The sequence below is a fragment of the Lepidochelys olivacea genome (genome assembly GCF_965140295.1).
Source record: "Lepidochelys olivacea isolate rLepOli2 genome assembly, chromosome: 3".
Taxonomy (NCBI): domain Eukaryota; kingdom Metazoa; phylum Chordata; order Testudines; family Cheloniidae; genus Lepidochelys; species Lepidochelys olivacea.
In genome coordinates, this window is record NC_140413.1 from 193,322,361 (window position 1) to 193,340,438 (window position 18,078).

Genomic DNA, 18,078 nt, shown 5'->3' on the forward strand with positions numbered 1-18,078 from the left:
AACTGGGACAGTGCATGTTGGGGGAGGAGACTCTGGCTGGTCTGTGACAAACACCCCTATTTTGGGGGTCCCAGATCATAGTGGAGAAAAGTCCCTGTTAGAGCTGGTGGATCATCAGAGGCAAGACCCTCTGCAGGGGGTCAGGGTGCTGGGAAGGGGAAGGACAATCTCAGTTCCAGCACAGCTGGGAAAGGTTTCTACCTTTTCTCAGCCTTGGAACTGCTCTCGGATGTTCCTGAGAGCAGCCTCCTCATAGCCATGTCCACGGCTACCTCCTCCTCATCCTCTGAGTCCCTGGAGGTCCCTGCACCAGGAAGAGAAGGGGACAGGGTGACTCCTGCTGCCACGCGGGGGAAGGACAGGGGCAGGGTGGGGCAATGTGCCCCCTTCCCACCTGCGGGACCCAGGGCAGATCAGGACCCACACTTCCCCCTCTCAGTGATGCCTTCAGCCCCCAACTCCTTCAGGAGCCCATACCAAAGAGACCCTCCCTCCCCCACAGTGTCCTGGACTCACCTGCCCCCACCTGGAGCATCAAGGAAGAAAGTGGCAGCATCTAGTATCAGTGGGGTTCATGTGGCTCAAGCCAGACACCTGGGGTGGGGACCCGTCCCCACAGCACTGGTTGAGTGCCTGGGCCCAGGGTGTTCACCGCCCCCTCCTCAACCCTCCCTGAGCCCAGCCTGGTTCCTCACCTGGAACAGAGCAGTGGCGCACCTCGGCCTGGCTGCTGCCTCAGGCCCCGGCGCTGCTGCTGTCCCATGGGGAGCGGGCCGAGCTGCTGGTGCTTGGACAGGGTTCCTCCACCTCCTGCCTTCGGGAGGCTGGAAGGTCCTCAGTGACTGGGCAGGGCGATGCCTCCTGCTGGGAATCAGGGCTGGGATTCTGGGGCCCGTGCTTCCCACACAACAAGCCCCAGAGCCAACCTGCCCAGCTCCCCTACTCGGCTGAATCCTGCCTGCCCAGACACATCCTGGGACAGCTCCATTTCAGCCTAGCTGGTGCCCTTCCCACCACAGCACCTGCATCCGGAGCAGGTTTCCTCCTCCAGAAGGCTGGGCGCTTCCACCTCCTGGCTCGGCCGGGAACTCCTTCCCCGCTAGAGGGGACAAAGGGACCGCTCTGCTCCTGGGAAAGATGGCAGCTGCTTCCCTCAGGCTCTGAGGCCACCTGCAGAGCCTTCTTTCTCAACATCCTCAGGAGCCTGGCCAGAATGGAACCGAGCGAGGAGCAGCCGTGAGTCTGGGCCCAAGGCAGCCTCTCACTAACCGCCCTGTTTGGTCCCTCCCCATCCCTGTCCCTGACAGAGCAGCTCCTCCTCCCCACACAGGGGTGCAGGGAGTGCAATCTACACACACTGCCAGGAGGTCATTGCATCATCTGCTCCCAACGTTCCCCCTCGTAATCCCTGGTGCAGCAATACCCGGGGAGTCTCCTGCTTTTCCAGCACTGGGGTCAGTCACAAAGACCACCTGTCACTTTGGACAAGCAGCTCCCTCCTGCTGTCCCAAGCCACACTCCCGCTCCAGGCTACAGAAGGAACAGAATCCAGGAGTCCAGACTTCTCCTGGGAAACCATTCTCCACGTCAAAGTCCCTAGGCATAGCAAGCCCAGGGTCTCCTTGTTTCCCATTGATTTCCAAGCTCAGCAGCTCACAGGGTCTAGCCCAGTTCAGAGACTCTCAGCCTTCGGAACAGTCTCCCACAAGGGAAGGGCTGGGAGCCCCATTGCTGGGACCTTTCCAAACACACTGGATGGAGATGGCTCTGGAGAAGCCCCTCCCCTGACTGAAAGCGAGGGACTCCTGGGGTCGCTTTGCAAATCCGATCTCCTTTCGGAGAGATTCTCTCACCCTCTTTCTGCCTCTCCCCAGACAGACGGGGGATGCCACAGAGGAACCCTAATGTCACTCACTTGATCTAGGTGATAAAGCGATGCATGGTGGATGTTTACGGTTGCAAGCTGTTGCTCTCCCACCTCCTCATTCTCCAAGCCAAGGCAGGCTGGAAAGGGTGGTGACCTCAGGAATTACCCTGCCGAGCCAGCAGGCAGGATGGTGACACTGGGTGATCGACTGACTGTGAAGAAAGAGTCTGTCTTATTGCCAAGGGACGGAGTAACTCAGCCAGCAGCAGGGGGTGCAGAACATTGCCCTAGTGCAGGGGAGACAGCGCCTCCCAGATCCTGACATCCCAGCACTTTACACACCTTCCTGGAGCCTGCTGCTCTTATCAATTTCAAAATAATAAAATACAAATCAAATAGAATATTTCAGCTCTTCAATTAGGTCATAATCTGATCTGAGTAAACGTGATAGGACACCTCTTATTATCTCCTGCTCCAAGTGATACTCTCCAATGGATCACCATCCTCCCCGCACCGTCAGGTAGGTAGGAGCGGATTCTTATCCCTACTTGAAAGAGGGAGAAGCAAAGACTGAGAAAGGAGAATTGACTTGTCTTAGGTCACACAGCAGTCAGTGGCAGAGTTGGGAATAGGACCCAAGAGTCCAGACTTTCAGAGTAACCATTGCATCTTGAATTTCATACATTGAATGACCTGAATAAAGAAAAGGAGTACTTGTGGCACCTTAGAGACTAACCAATTTACTTGAGCATAAGTTTTCGTGAGTTACAGCATCCGATGAAGTCAGCTGTAGCTCACGAAAGCTTTTGCTCAAATAAATTGGTTAGTCTCTAAGGTGCCACAAGTACTCCTTTTCTTTTTGCGAATACAGACTAACACGACTGTTACTCTGAGACCTGAATAAAGTGTTCTCAAATGAACAACCACAGTTCAAAGTAATTATTCACAAAGTTTTTTAGAAGAACAGGAATGTTACAGAGAATCATGAACTGCTCAGAGACAATTAATGCAGAGAAGCAGCAAACTTTGTCAACCATACGACAGGTTAGGTCTTATTTACTTGGTCTTAGAAGAGACCAACAAGGACCTGAGTCAACTCCCTGTCAGTAACCCCCTGCTCAGCCAATCAGGGTAGAGGGGTGGGAGGTTGCAGGTTCTTACCAGAGAGCCCAAAGGATGGCCCCGGTCACCGGTGGGGATCACTGTCCGAGCACTATTTCAGTCCCAAATTTTTGGGTGGACATCCCACAATGGGAACTGCAGAGCACCCCCGGACACACACATACACATACCCCTCTCCTGGTGGTGCGATGGGGAACAGGGGTAAGGACAAAAGAAGTAAGAGATGAAGAGAAAGGAGGAAGGGATGGAGGAAAAGGTAAAACCAAAAGGACACACCCTAATCTCCCCAGTGATTCTAAGGGACAAAATCCTAGGTGGGGAATAAAATTCTGCCACCTTAAACTAGTGTTTTCCATGCCTAGATTTCAGCTGGCACCAGATGGATCAGACTGAACAGGTTCCAAACCTCTCAGAGGCTCTTACCTTCTCAACAGGAACATCTGTTTTCTCGTAAAATCTGTAAAAGGAAAGGAGAAAACTCCAAGGGGATTTCTCCTCGCGCTCAAGAACGTAAACCCTAATACTCTCTCAGTCCTCAAAGAGAGACCTCGAGAAGGAGACTTCCTGAAGCAAAGCCACGGGGATCTCTAGACGTTCCCCTGGCCCTACGCCCCTGTCCTGCCTGGCTGATGTCAGCATCTCTCTGTGAGGTCACCACCTCCCCATCACCTTTGACCAATAGGCTGAGCTCCTGCAAAAGGCCTTTGTGATCTCACTGCCACAACCACCCCGCCCCTGCACAGCTAATCTTCTGACGCTGGCCAGACACTTTGGAGGTTTGAATTACTCCCTGTGGATCACCCCACTCAATGAGGGTTCATTCTGGGAAGCAAGCCGGCTAGACAGTAAAACATCAGAGGCTGCTTCCAATGCTACACTCAGTTTTTCAGAAATTAGGAGACTGTATGGCCAGAAGAGGCCATTACAGCATCTCAGCTGACCCCCTGCATATCACAGGCCTCCTGTAGACCACAATAGTTCCTTTTGGGACAAACACATTCCAGAAAGGCATGTAGTCTTCATTAAACGACATCAAGAGATGGAGTATCCACCACTTTCCTTGGCAGCTAGTTCCTGTGGTGAATCATCCTCGCTGTTGAATATTTGTTCCTTATTTGAAATATGAATTTCTCTCTTTTCACCTTCCAGCCATTGGGTCTTGTGATGCCGTGCTCTGTTAGATTAACGAGCCACTTCATAGCCAATATTTTCTCTCCATTAAGGCACTTCAACACTTCAATGAAGTCACCTTTCAATCTTCTTTCAATAAGCTAAACAGGTTGAGCTCTTTCAATAGCTCACTAGAAGGCACTTTTCTCCAGCCCTCAGAACATTTGGTGGCTCTTTGCTGCCCCAGCTCCAGTGTCTCAACATCTTTTTCAAATGAGGACACCAAAACCGGATGCCGTATTCCAATCTCAGTCTCACTCATGCTCTGTCACCTCCCTATCCTACTCACCGCTCTGCTCCTACGTCTAATGATGGCTTTAGCCCTGTTCACCACAGCATCACACTGGGAGCTCATGTTGACGAGCTTCTCCACTTTGGCCCCAAAATCCCTTTCAGAGTCACTGCTTTTCTCGACACACTTCCCATTCTGGAGGTGTGACCGGCATGCCCTGTTGCTAGCTACAGGACCTTGCATTTGGCTCTGGTCAAATTTCTTTGCTTTGAATGGGTCCAGTTTACCAAATGAGCCAGATCCCTCTGTATCACTGTCCTCTCCTCATCAGTAATTACCACGCTGCCAGTATTTTGTCACCCATCAGTCTTCTCAGCAGGGATTGTATGTTCGCTCCCAAATCACTGATAAAAATTATTTTAAAAAATTTGTCCTTGAGAGCTTCTTCAGAGCCTTTGTACCCAGGACCTCCTCCCCACAGCACAGTGAGAAAAGGCCGTCCAGCCCTGCTGGTACATAGTGGAGAAGCACAGAACAAACACACCTTTAAGACCTGTGCGGTCCATAGGCTCTGAAAAACATGTGGGGGTCAGCAGCTTACAAATGCACTACAGGCCTGTGTTGTAGACAGGTCCCAACGGTGTCTCGGTTTCCCACCCTCTAACATAGGGAGAACCAACAAAACCTTGATTAGCTCTATTTGATAGTTGGGGAAACCGAGGCACTCAGCATTGAAGAGACTCACTCATAAGCCCAAATGCAGGAATACAAAATGGCAGGTCTTCTGATAGCCCGTCCTGGGACCTAGCCCCGCTTATCCTGGCCTCGCTACTCTAACTTTGGTCACAGCCTCCTTGGCTTTTCCTCCATGTCCCTTAACCCCACGTCACTGCAGAAGAAAGATTTTCTGTTAGCCAGCTGGCTCTAATACACATGGATGTCATTCCAAAAGACGTGGTCTTGCTCAGTTCCATGTTATGGTTGGCGGAAGGAACCACTTGGTGACATTCTAGGGCCTGAGTTATACGGGCCAAAGGATTTCCTCTTCCATTGTGTCGTCAGCACCTTTGAGAGGAAGAAGTTGCTGTTAGCCCACAGGTTTCCGGTTTCAACCTGTCTCAGGGTGACATGGCCAGGAAAGGGGTTTGAGCTGAACTGCACCTAGCCCAGGTTATGCAGCTCCCTAGGGTGAAGGGAATAAGTGTGCGGGTCACGTGACAAGAAGCAGTATATGACTCAGACTCAGGCCTCTTGAGAGATATAAGGGCAGCCTGTGCTCAGCCAGGAGAGAGACCCCAAGGGGCGTAGGCATGGGAGGGGCTTGGATAGTCCTTGTAAGGTCAGGGACAAGCCAGCTAGGGGACAGGCTGAGAACTTAGGACAAGACCCTAGGAGGGAATGACATGGTAGTTCAGGTGACGGGGCAGACAGTCCACTTGGGTTAGGCTTCCAGGGCCAGACACCCACAGGTGAAGGTGATTGTCAGGGCTCCTGGTCTTCTTCCCCAGGGTAGATTTGATAGGGGAGAAGACTGATGCCGTAAGGGGGAAATGAGTTAACTCCTAGGTCACCCAGTGAGTTTATATCACAAATGCATAATCGGAAGGAGCCAATAGAAACATAGACTGCCCACAGAGGGACAATGGAATGTCCCATGGAGGAACGAGGCTCTCCCCGCCATTTCTTAACCTCGTGGGCTGTTCTCATGATCCCTTTCCTCCTTGGCTCTTTTGAAAGCAAGATGCTCCTTGTTCCTCACTGCCCCATCTCCAAAAACTACTGCATGGTTCTCCTCATTCTGGCCCACTGCTGGCCACTGGTAGCACCCGCAGTCCCAGGCAGCAGGCTTGACACAGCAGGTCTGGAAGTGTCTTCCAATGGAATGAAATAGAGGATATTTTCATTATATTGCCATGGGGGGAGGAAGAAAGAATAACTCACTTTCCTTTCTGTCTGTCCACAAGGCCATGATTTCCAACTTTGTGGAATGGGTCGATATCACTCATAAAGTCTCAAGTACACTCCATCTCATTTCTGCCCTTGGAGGATTCACACATGCACACCCTATGCAGGTGTGTGAGTAACATTGATTTTACTTTTAATCAATACCAAAGAAATTAAGAGGCTGGATCTGGCTGATGCAGGGTAGGCTCAAGTCGTCTTTTGGGGACTTTTCCCAGTACTGACTCTCACTTTGTTTCATGCTCCATCAAAAACTTCCAAACTTCACCTTCCGGGAGCAGAACAAAATCAGGACCCAAAGTAATATACTTTTGGTTAGAATGCAGCGTTCTGCAGGCAGCAGAGTGCATTCTCACCAACCCTCCTCTCGAATCCAGCAACAGAAAAGCCCGGACGACACAGGGCAAAAGAATGCCTGCTGCACGAAGCATCATCTAAAGTCGCCTTCCAAGGAGTTAAAGAGAAGCCAGGATAAAAAAGGATTCAAAATTTACATTGTCACTGCTTCATGAGATAATAATTCGCTACCCAAAATATGCATCTGCAGCATTAGATCCGCGTCTGCAAGATAACAAAAAGCTCTCCTTGGCAAAATACGAACTCAGGCCTGCTAGGCCTTTTAGCCATTAACAGTATGAAAAGCTGTATCTTCAAGGTTTTTTCCCCTCTGTGTGGACTTGTGATGGGGAATACAAACCCCACATTCGGGAAGAAGGGGTTAAGGAGCTGCTCTGGCCTCAGCCAGCCCAGCTCCATCACACCTGCACGGGGTGCACAGACTGGACGAGGACTTGTGGGCAGACCAGGCAAGAGGAAGGACCTCTACCTTGAAGGCTCTGAAGGAAGGCAGGATCTCTCCCTCAGCAACTGCCTGAGGGAAGGGATGACCTGCTCCTGTTGCACCAGGGTTTAGTGTTCTGCCGCATCCACGAGGCAGCCACTGCAGAGGACCCAGCCACTGCCCCCCTCAACTCCCTGAGCTGTCTCATGCCCTGGCAAAGTGTCCTTACCTCCCCAACCCTGGCTGTGTTCCTGTAGCCCAGAAGCCTGCTGTCCTGGTGCCAGGCCCAGCACCACAGGTCTTCGGCCTCATGGATGGTCAGCCCCGGGAAAGAGACACACACCCACATCTGTCATTCTGGTTGCCGTGCTTGTGTCCTTCCAATCCCATTGGTGGCTGCTCAGTGGGCAGAGTCCTCGCTGCGTGCCTGGCCCAACAGAATTGCAGGGGGTGGTGAAGAACGGAGATACAGAGAGACTCAACATCCAGACGGGGTCAGTCTGAGAGAAACTGCCTGGGGTCCCAGTCTCACTCTTCTATGGGGTACCTTTTCCCAGCTGGGTTCCTTACCCCTCTGCTGCAGCAGCAGCTGGTAGAGCCGGTAAACCCGGCTCATGTCCTTGGCTGGGTCACTGATGAACAGAGCCAGCTCTGCCACATGGTGACCCATCCTGGGGAATTCTGCTGCATTCTAATGGAAGGGAGAGGGAGAGGGGACTCCATCAGCATTTCCCTGTCAGCTCCCAGTCCCCCCTGGGACAGGACTCTCCTTCCCCTCAGCCCCTCTACAGCAAATGCTAGAGGATAGAAGCTAGAGCTAGACCCTTAATTTCCTCTGCTCCCAAGGGAGCCTGGAGCACAGGGATGTGGGCAGGGCCCTCCATGAGGACTTGCTTCCTCAGCTGCTCCAGGATGACACGAAGGCATGAGCATGGTCCCCTTAAAAGCCCAGAGTCACCACTTAACCAGGACAAGAAGTAATGGACTCAAGCCATGCTCATTCTCTGCTCTCACTCTGCCCCCCAAGAGGAACACTCCTAACCCACAGCCCCTGCAGCACCAGATCCTACAGCCAGTTGGAGCCAGCCCACCTATGCCTGGAGTCAGGAAGCTGGGGTCACAGGTCACTTACATCTAACTCAGGAAGGGTGATGGTGAATCTGAGGAGGGCTGTGCTGCTTCTAATAGCCCTGGCTCTCTCCTGGGACACTCTAGACATGATCCAGTAGTTCATGGGCTGCGGGGAAAGGAGGCAGCTCAGGATCAATGGGCAGGTGCACGTATTGTGCAAATGAGACCCCCGCGTCCCACATCCCCAGAGGGCTGAGACATTGTGCGCAGGGTGGAATATCTAATTCTTTGATCGCAGGGCTTTAGAAAGGGATTGTTGCCCCCAGGACTATGCTTGTATCCTGCAGGTCACAACTTGTCATTGTCTCTCTAGATTGGAAGAATGTCTGGTGTCGGGGCTGGTCCCATCCGCCCTAAACTCCCTCCCTGGCTCTCAAGTCCTTGGTTGGGTGAAGGGACTGAGTGTGAGCACAATCCCCCCAGGAATCTCAGGGTACCTTGGAGAGAAGGGCTGATTCTCTGGGGTCCTCCTGTTTCTCTAGAAAGGAGCCCATGACTCTTCTCTGAGGACGATCTTCTAGATCTTATAGGAGGGGTTCAGACTCTCACTCCCCAAGCCAGCCAGGGGCCCTATGGTTACTGCTCAACAGAACCAGGCAGAGCTCTGGCTTGAAGTCCCAGCTCCTTCCTCAGTCCATCAAGGAGGAAGGGCCTGACACTGCATTGCACTGACTGCCCTGACCAAGGACAGACCACTGGGGGCCCAGCTAGGAGGACACACTGGAGAATGGATCGAAGAGTTAAGGTAAAATTACCCCTACCCCTCAAATCGGGCTCACCTCCAAGATGTCGTGGAGCCTGTCGCTGTCTGGGGACTCTACCAGCAGGTTCCCCAGCAGGGCATCTATGAGGTTTGGCAAGACCCTATGCAGATCCTGCAAAGCAAGGGAGAGCCATGGCTCAGACCTAGGGAAACTGGGGCTACACCTGCCACAGGATGGGAAGAAGGGTCTCTGGGAAGCGCTGGTGAGATCCCCAAAACACATATCCTGGCCTCCCTCATTCACATCCCACTGCAGGCAATTAGCCAGGATTCATGGCAGGATGACAGCAGGCCCTTCAATCCATGATTTAAGCATGATCTACCTGGAGGTGGGTGGTGTCCTTCTCCGTGCCCAGGGTGAAGACGGCATGCGGGGCAGCTCGAAGGAGGTGGGACTCTAGCTCTGGCTCCAGGGCAGCTGTCGTGGTGCTGGCAGGAGAGAGGAGCTGGTATTAGACCATGCAGTGCGGAGGCGGCACTGGTACCAACCCGGACGTGAAGCTGCAGGGAAATAGGCCCAGACTGGCGAGAATGGAAACTGAGGCACCGAGCCAGGGAATGACAAGGCCAAGGTTTCCCAGACAGACAGTGGCAGGGTAGGAATAGAGCCTGTTCCCTGGACCCTGCTGCCCCCTCCTCTATCTGATCCTGGGAGTGAGCCTCTCCCCAAAGCCACTGCAAAGTAACTGGAGGGAAAAGAACGGCCCAGCCAGGAGAGTGTGAACCTTCCCAGCACCTCTGCCACAGGAGTCACCCTTGGGAGGTGAGCGGGGAGTGGGAGGGGCAGTGACTCTTAGCCGGGGGCCTCAGCAGCACCGGGATTCGGGGAACCAGGGGGAGGGTCTCGGTACCTGAGGTTGCCCACAGCAATCAGGGAGTTAGCGAGGATGGCGCTGGGTGGAGAGATATCAGGCAGCTCCTCAATGAGCTCCTGTGAGACCCAAAGGAGACAAAGGAGTGTGAGATTTGGGCCTGACTGATGCTTCTGAATGAGGAGATGACACAGCCAGCACCCCACACAGCCCGCAGGTCCCCCCACCTGCCTCCTGCTCCTCCGATTCCTACGCAGTAGTGACCAATCTCAGAATTTCTCCCATCTCTTCTCCCCAATCTTCATCCCCAGCAATCCCTGCCCTCATCTGCCCCTCCAGTACCAGCCATCCCCCATCCATTAGCCCGGGGAGACCCCTGCCCCTCCCATATCTCTTTCCTCCCTCCAGCAGCTGGGCGCTGTGTCTCACTCACCACAATAATCTCTACAACAGCCACCTAGCGGCTCCAATCCAAGTGCGGCTCCAATGTGTCCTGCTCTCTCTGCTGTGCAGCGAGACACGCAGGGTGGATGGCATGCAGGAACATGAACTGCTGGGCCTCGTCCTGCACCCATCAGGAGTGGGGTTAGGGGAGACAGAGCCAGTTAGCCAGGGACCTCCCTGCCTCACCCACGCCAGCTGCAGGACTCAGGCCTGAATGGGGGACAGTGGGGACCCGGCCATTGTCCAAATCACCCACACCTCCTACACAAACGGGGTCAGGAACTGGGACAGTGCCTGTGGGGGGAGGAGACCCTGGCTGGTGTATGACAAACACCCAAATCGTGGGGGTCCCAGATGATGGTAGAGAAAAGTCCCCGTTAGGGCTGGTGGATCATCGGAGACAAGACGCTCTGCAGGGGGTCAGGGTGCTGGGAAGGGGCAGGACAATCTCAGTTCCAGCACAGCTGGGGAATGTTTTCACCTTTTCTTGGCCTTGCAGTTGCTCTTGGGTGTTCTTGACAGCAGCCTCCTCCATGGCAACGTTCACCCATTCCTCCTCCTCATCCTCCGAGTCCCTGGCGGTCCCTGCACCAGGGACAGAAGTGGGGAGGCTAACTCCTGTTCCACTCGGAGGAAAGACAGGGGCATGGTGGGGCAATGTGCCCCCTCTCCACCTCTAGGACCCGGGGGGGGATCAGACCCCACACTCCCACCTCTCAGTGATGCCTTCAGCCCCCAACTCCTTCAGGAGCCCAAAGCAAAGAGAGCCCCCAGACTGTCCTGGACTTCCTGCATGGTGCTTCACACACCCCAACCAGGAGCATCAAGGACCAAAGTGGCAGCATCTAGTATCAGTGGGGTTTATGTGGCTCAGGCCTGACACCTGGGCTGGGGATCTGCCCGCAAAGCACTGGTCGAGTGCCTGGGCCCAGGGTGGCTTCTCACAGTCCCCTCCTCACCCCTCCCTGAGTCCAGCCTGGCTTCTCAGCTGAAACAAAGCAGCAGCGCCCCTCCCTGAGTCCCAGGAGCTGCTGCTGTTCCATGGGGAGTGGGCCAAGCTGCTGGTGCTTGGACAGGGTTCCTTCACCTTCTGCCCTGGGGAGGCTGGAATGTCCTCAGTGACCGGGCAGGGCAATACCTCCTCCTGGGAATCAGGGCTGAGCTCCTGGGACCTGTGCTTCCCACACAACAAACCCCAGAGCCACCCAGCCCGGCTCCCCTCCTTGTCTGAGTCTTGCCTGCCCAACCGCATCCTGGGACAGCTCCATTTCGGCCTGGCTGGTGCCTCTCCCACCTCGGTGCCTGCGCTGGGAGCAGGTTTCCTCCACCAGAAGGCTGGGCGCTTCCACCTCCTGGCTCGGGCGGGAACTCCTTCCCCACCAGAGGGGACAAAGGGACCGCTCTGTTCCTGCGGAAAGATGGCAGCTGCTTCCCTCAGGCTCTGAGGCCACCTGCAGAGCCTTCTTCCTCAATATCCTCAGGAGCCTGGCCAGAATGGAACCGAGCGAGGAGCAGCCGTGAGTCTGGGCCCAAAGCAGCCTCTCACTAACCGCCCTGTTTGGTCCCTCCCCATCCCTGTCCCTGACAGAGCAGCTCCTCCTCTCCACACAGGGGTGCAGGGAGTGCAATCTACACACACTGCCAGGAGGTCATTGCATCATCTGCTCCCAACGTTCCCCTTCATCCTTCCTGGTGCAGCAATACCCGGGGAGTCTCCTCCTTTTCCAGCACTGGGGTCATTCACAAAGACCACCTGTCACTTTGGACGAGCAGCTCCCTCCTCCATCCCAGGCCATACTCCCCCTCCAGGCTACAGAAGGAACAGAATACAGGAGTCCAGATTTCTCCTGGGAAACCATTCCCCACGTCAAAGTTCCTAGGCATAGCAATCCCTGGGTCCCCTTGTTTCCCACTGATTTCCATGCTCAGAAGGTCACAGGATCTGGCCCAGCTCAGAGACTCTCAGCCTGGGGAACAGTCTCCCACAAGGGAAGGGCTGGGAGCCCCATTGCTGGGATCTTTCCAAACACACTGGAAACAGCTCTGGAGAAGTCCCTCCCTGGACTGAGAGTGAAGGACTCCTGGGGTCGGTTTGCAAATCCTATCTCCTTTCAGAGAGATTCTCTACCCTCTTTCTGCCTCGCCCCAGACAGACAGGGGATGCCACAGAGGAATCCTAATGCCACTCACTTGCTCTAGGTGATAAAGCGATGCATGGTGGATGTTCAAGTTTGCCAGCTGTTGCTCTCCCACCTCCTCATTCTCCAAGCCAAGGCAGGCTGGAAAGGGTGGTGACCTCAGGAATTACCCTGCCAAGTCAGCAGGCAGGATGGTGACACTGGGTGATCGACTGACTGTGAAGAAAGAGTCTGTCTTATTGCCAAGAGACGGAGTAACTCAGCCAGCAGCAGGGGGTGCAGAACATTGCCCTAGTGCAGGGGAGACAGCACCTCCCAGATCCTGACATCCCAGCACTTTACACACCTTCCTGGAGCCTGCTGCTCTTATCAATTTCAAAATAATAAAATACAAATCAAATAGAATATTTCAGCTCTTTGATTAGGTCATAATCTGATCTGAGTAAACGTGATAGGACACCTCTTATTATCTCCTGCTCCAAGTGATACTCTCCAATGGATCCCCATCCTCCCCGCACCGTGAGATAGGTAGGAGCGGATTGTTATCCCTACTTGAAAGAGGGAGAAGCAAAGACTGAGAAAGGAGAATTGACTTGTCTTAGGTCACACAGCCAGTCAGTGGCAGAGTTGGGAATAGGACCCAAGAGCCCAGACTTTCAGACTAACCATCGCATCTTGAATTTCATACATTGAATGACCTGAATAAAGAAAAGGAGTACTTGTGGCACCTTAGAGACTAACCAATTTATTTGAGCATAAGTTTTTGTGAGCTACAGCATCCGATGAAGTCAGCTGTAGATCACGAAAGCTTATGCTCAAATAAATTGGTTAGTCTCTAAGGTGCCACAAGTACTCCTTTTCTTTTTGCGAATACAGACTAACACGACTGTTACTCTGAGACCTGAATAAAGTGTTCTCAAATGAACAACCACAGTTCAAAGTAATTATTCACAAAGTATTTTAGAAGAACTGGAACGTTAGAGAGAATCATGAACTGCTCAGAGACAATTAATGCAGAGAAGCAGGAAAATTTGTCAACCATATGACTGGATAGGTCTTATTTACTTGGTCTTAGAAGAATCATAGAATCATAGAATCATAGAATATCAGGGTTGGAAGGGACCCCAGAAGGTCATCTAGTCCAACCCCCTGCTCGAAGCAGGACCAATTCCCAGTTAAATCATCCCAGCCAGGGCTTTGTCAAGCCTGACCTTAAAAACCTCTAAGGAAGGAGATTCTACCACCTCCCTAGGTAACGCATTCCAGTGTTTCACTACCCTCTTAGTGAAAAAGTTTTTCCTAATATCCAATTTAAACCTCCCCCACTGCAACTTGAGACCATTACTCCTCGTTCTGTCATCTGCTACCATTGAGAACAGTCTAGAGCCATCCTCTTTGGAACCCCCTTTCAGGTAGTTGAAAGCAGCTATCAAATCCCCCCTCATTCTTCTCTTCTGCAGGCTAAACAATCCCAGCTCCCTCAGCCTCTCCTCATAACTCATGTGTTCCAGACCCCTAATCATTTTTGTTGCCCTTCGCTGGACTCTTTCCAATTTTTCCACATCCTTCTTGTAGTGTGGGGCCCAAAACTGGACACAGTACTCCAGATGAGGCCTCACCAATGTCGAATAGAGGGGAACAATCACGTCCCTCGATCTGCTCGCTATGCCCCTACTTATACATCCCAAAATGCCATTGGCCTTCTTGGCAACAAGGGCACACTGCTGACTCATATCCAGCTTCTCGTCCACTGTCACCCCTAGGTCCTTTTCCGCAGAACTGCTGCCTAGCCATTCGGTCCCTAGTCTGTAGCTGTGCATTGGGTTCTTCCGTCCTAAGTGCAGGACCCTGCACTTATCCTTATTGAACCTCATCAGATTTCCAACATCAGATCCAACATCAAAGAGAGACCTTGAGTAGGAATCTTGCTGAAGCAAAGCCACGGGGATCTCTGACGTTTCCCTGGCCCTGTGCCCCTGTCCTGTCTGGATGATGTCAGCATCTCTCTGTGAGGTCACCATGTTGGATCATATTAAAGAAGTTCTGTATTAAAATCACAAATGAGTTTGATTCCCCATAGTTTCAATTCCAGGGTATTACTAATGAAGAGGTCTCTTGGTTTTTGGTACTGTTTCTCTCCCTCTATGTGTGAAACTTGCAAGCTGCTAATTGTGTTAGTACATTCTAAGACAGAGTCTATTCTCAAAGCAATTCACACAGAGAGAGAGACTCAAAGCAATACTCTAACAACAGAAACAGCACCCAGAGACTCCCCACCCTTTTGTTGTATTAACAATTGTGATTAAAATAGAGATAGAGGATGCATGTGGATGGATGCTTGGTGTGGATAATAACTGAATGATCAGGGAGGTGCCAGCCTAAGAATCCAGTGTCCATCGGCTGAAGAAGGCGTCAAGTGGAAATAACCAGAGGACCCCCCCGGAGGGCAGACTGGAATCCACCCAACAGCCTCAAGGATGGGAGAACCAAAGAACAAGATAACATCTTGGAGCCGTCAGGAGTGTGCTATCTGCTGATTGATTCAGCAACAGCATGATGAAGCAATTCCCATAGACTGGCATAGGAAGAAATTCCTATAAAAATAGACTCTAAAAAGTGAGATCTGATTCTTGGTCTGATTCTGCAAACCAACTTCCAGGAGCATCAGATGAGCATCTGACAAGGCCCTGCTCCCTCCTCATGTCCAGGCCACCTGGCCAGTGGCTTGGCATGAGCAACTATAAGGCTGGTAACTATGATAACAACCTTGCAGAACCTGTGTGTGTGGGTGTGTATGTGTGTGTGTGTGTGTTTGTATGAATGAATGTGTGAATAAATATGAGATTGAATGGAATGTTATAGCTATAACTAACTGCTTACTATGATTCTTTCTGTATTCACAATAAATGTGGTATTTTGCCTTTTTCCCTTTAATAAGATCCTGCTGGTTTTTATTTTATTGGTACAACAACCACCTCCCCATCACCTTTCACCAACAGGCTGAGCTCCTGCAAAAGGCCTTTGTGATCTCACTGCCACACCCACCCCACCCCTTCACAGCTAATGTCCTGCTGCTGGCCAGACTCAATGAGGGTTCATTCTGGGAAGCAAGTCAGCTAGACACAGGGGTGCAGGGAGTGCAATCTACACACACTGCCAGGAGTTCATTGCATCATCTGCTCCCAACGTTCCCCCTCGTCATCCCTGGTGCAGCAATACCCGGGGAGTCTCCTCCTTTTCCAGCACTGGGGTCAGTCACAAAGACAATTGGTCACTTTGGACAAGCAGCTGCCTCCTGCCATCCCAGGCCACACTCCCAAACCAGGCTAGAGAAGGAACAGAATCCAGGAGTCCAGACTTCTCCTAGGAAACCATTCCCCTCGTCAAGGTCCACCTCAGCCAATCGGGGTAGAGGCTGAAGGGCGGGAGGCTGCAGGTTCTCACCAGAGAGCCAAAAGGATGGCCCCGGTCACCGGTGGGGATCACTTTCCGAGCACTATTTCAGACCCACATTTTTGGGTGGACATCCCACAATGGAAGCTGCAGAGCACCCCCGGGGGACACAAACACACACACCCCTCTCCTGGTAGTGGGATGGGGAACAGAGGTAAGGACAAAAGAAGTAAGAGATGAAGAGAAAGGAGGGAGGGATGGAGGAAAAGGTAAAACCACCCAAAGGACAAACCCTATTGTCCCCAGTGATGCTAAGGGACAAAATCCTAGGTGGGGAATAAAATTCTGCCACCTTAAACTAGGGTTTTCCATGCCTAGAATTCACTTGGCACCAGATGGATCAGATGGAACAGGTTCCAAACCTCTCAGAGGCTCTTACCTTCTCAACAGGGACGTCTGTTTTCTCGTAAAATCTGTAATTCCCTGTAGAAGGAAAGGAGAAAACTCCAAAGAGGTTCCTCCTCGTGCTCACGTACGTGAACCCTAATACTCTCTCAGTCCTCAAAGAGAGACCTCGAGAAGGAGACTTGCTGAAGCAAAGCCACAGGGATCTCTTGACGTTCCCCTGGCCCTGCACCCCTGTCCTGCCTGGCTGATGTCAGCATCTCTCTGTGAGGTCACCACCTCCCCATCACCTTTGACCAATAGGCTGAGCTCCTGCAAAAGGCCTTTGTGATCTCAATGCCACACCCACCCCTCCCCTGCACAGCTAATGTCCTGCCGCTGTCCAGACACTTTGGAGGTTTCAGCTACTAGTACCCTGTGGATCATCCCACTCAATGAGGGTTCATTCCAGGAAGGAAGCCGGCTAGACAGTAAAACATCAGAGGCTGCTCCCAATGCTACACTCAGTTTTTCAGAAATTAGGAGACTGTATGCCCAGAAGAGGCCATTACAGCATTTAATCTGACCCCCTGCATATCACAGGCCTCCTATAGACCACAGTAGCTCTTTTCGGGGCAAAGAGATTCCAGGTAGGCATCTAGTCTTCATTAAACGACATCAAGAGATGGAGAATCCACCACTTTCCTTGGTAGCTAGTTCCTGTGGTGAATCATCCTCGCTGTTGAATATTTGTTCCTTATTTGAAATATGAATTTCTCTCTTTTCACCTTCCAGCCATTGGGTCTTGTGATGCCGTGCTCTGCTAGATTAACGACCCCCTTCATACCCCATATTTTCTCTCCATTAAGGCACTTCAACACTTCAATGAAGTCACCTTTCAATCTTCTTTCAATAAGCTAAACAGGTTGAGCTCTTTCAATAGCTCACTAGAAGGCATTTTTCTCCACCCCTCAGAACATTTGGTGGCTCTTTGCTGCCCCAGCTCCAAGGTCTCAACATCTTTTTCAAATGAGAACACCAAAACCGTATTCCAGGATATGTCTACACTACGAAATTAGGTCGAATTTATAGAAGTTGGTTTTGTAGAAAGCGTTTTTATACAGTTGATTGTGTGTGGCCCCACCCAAATGCTCTAAGTGCATGTAGTCGGTGGAGTGTGTCCACAGTACCGAGGCAACCGTCCCCTTCCGGAGCGTTGCACTGTGGGTAGCTATCCCATAGTTCCCACAGTCTCCGCTGCCCATTTGAATTCTGGGTAGAAATCCCAGTGCCTGATGGGGCTAAAACATTGTGGCGGGTGGTTCTGGGTACATATCGTCAGGCCCTCCTTCCCTCCCTCCTTCCGTGAAAGCAAGGGCAGACAATCGTTTTGCACCTTTTTTCTTGAGTTTCCTGTGCAGATGCCAGATCACAGCAAGCATGGAGCCCGCTCAGCTAACCTTCACCGTATGTCTCCTGGGTGCTGGCAGACGTGGTAATGCATTGCTACACAGCAGCAGTTTATTGCCTTTTGGCAGCAGACAGTGCAGTATGACTGATAGCCGTTATCTATGTCGTCTTGGGTGCTCTTTTAACTGACCTCGATGAGGTCAGAGGCGCCTGGGCAAACATGGCAGTGACATTCAGCCAGGTCATTTCCCTTTTAAGTTTCGTCTCATGGCGATTCAGTCCTGCCGAGCACCCAGGAGATGATGATGGCTAGCGGTTGTACTGCACAGTCTGCTGCCAGCAAGATGTATAAAGAGAAATGAAGTGGCTCAAAACAAGAAATAGACCAGATTTGTTTTGTATTCATTTTCTCCTCCCTCCCTCCGTGAAATCAACGGCCTGCTAAACCCAGTTTTGAGTTCTATCCTTG

The 18,078-nt window shown here is 52.0% G+C and overlaps 1 long non-coding RNA gene across 1 annotated transcript; it reads right to left on the minus strand.

Moving 5' to 3' along the window:
- Positions 1-9,399: 9,399 nt before the first annotated feature.
- Positions 9,400-10,870, minus strand: LOC311519095. The gene is made up of 3 exons (XR_014711201.1): positions 10,766-10,870; positions 9,880-9,959; positions 9,400-9,457 (listed from the first exon to the last, which is right to left on the minus strand). It is a non-coding gene; the product is annotated as an uncharacterized lncRNA (long non-coding RNA).
- Between the last annotated feature and the right edge of the window lie 7,208 nt (positions 10,871-18,078).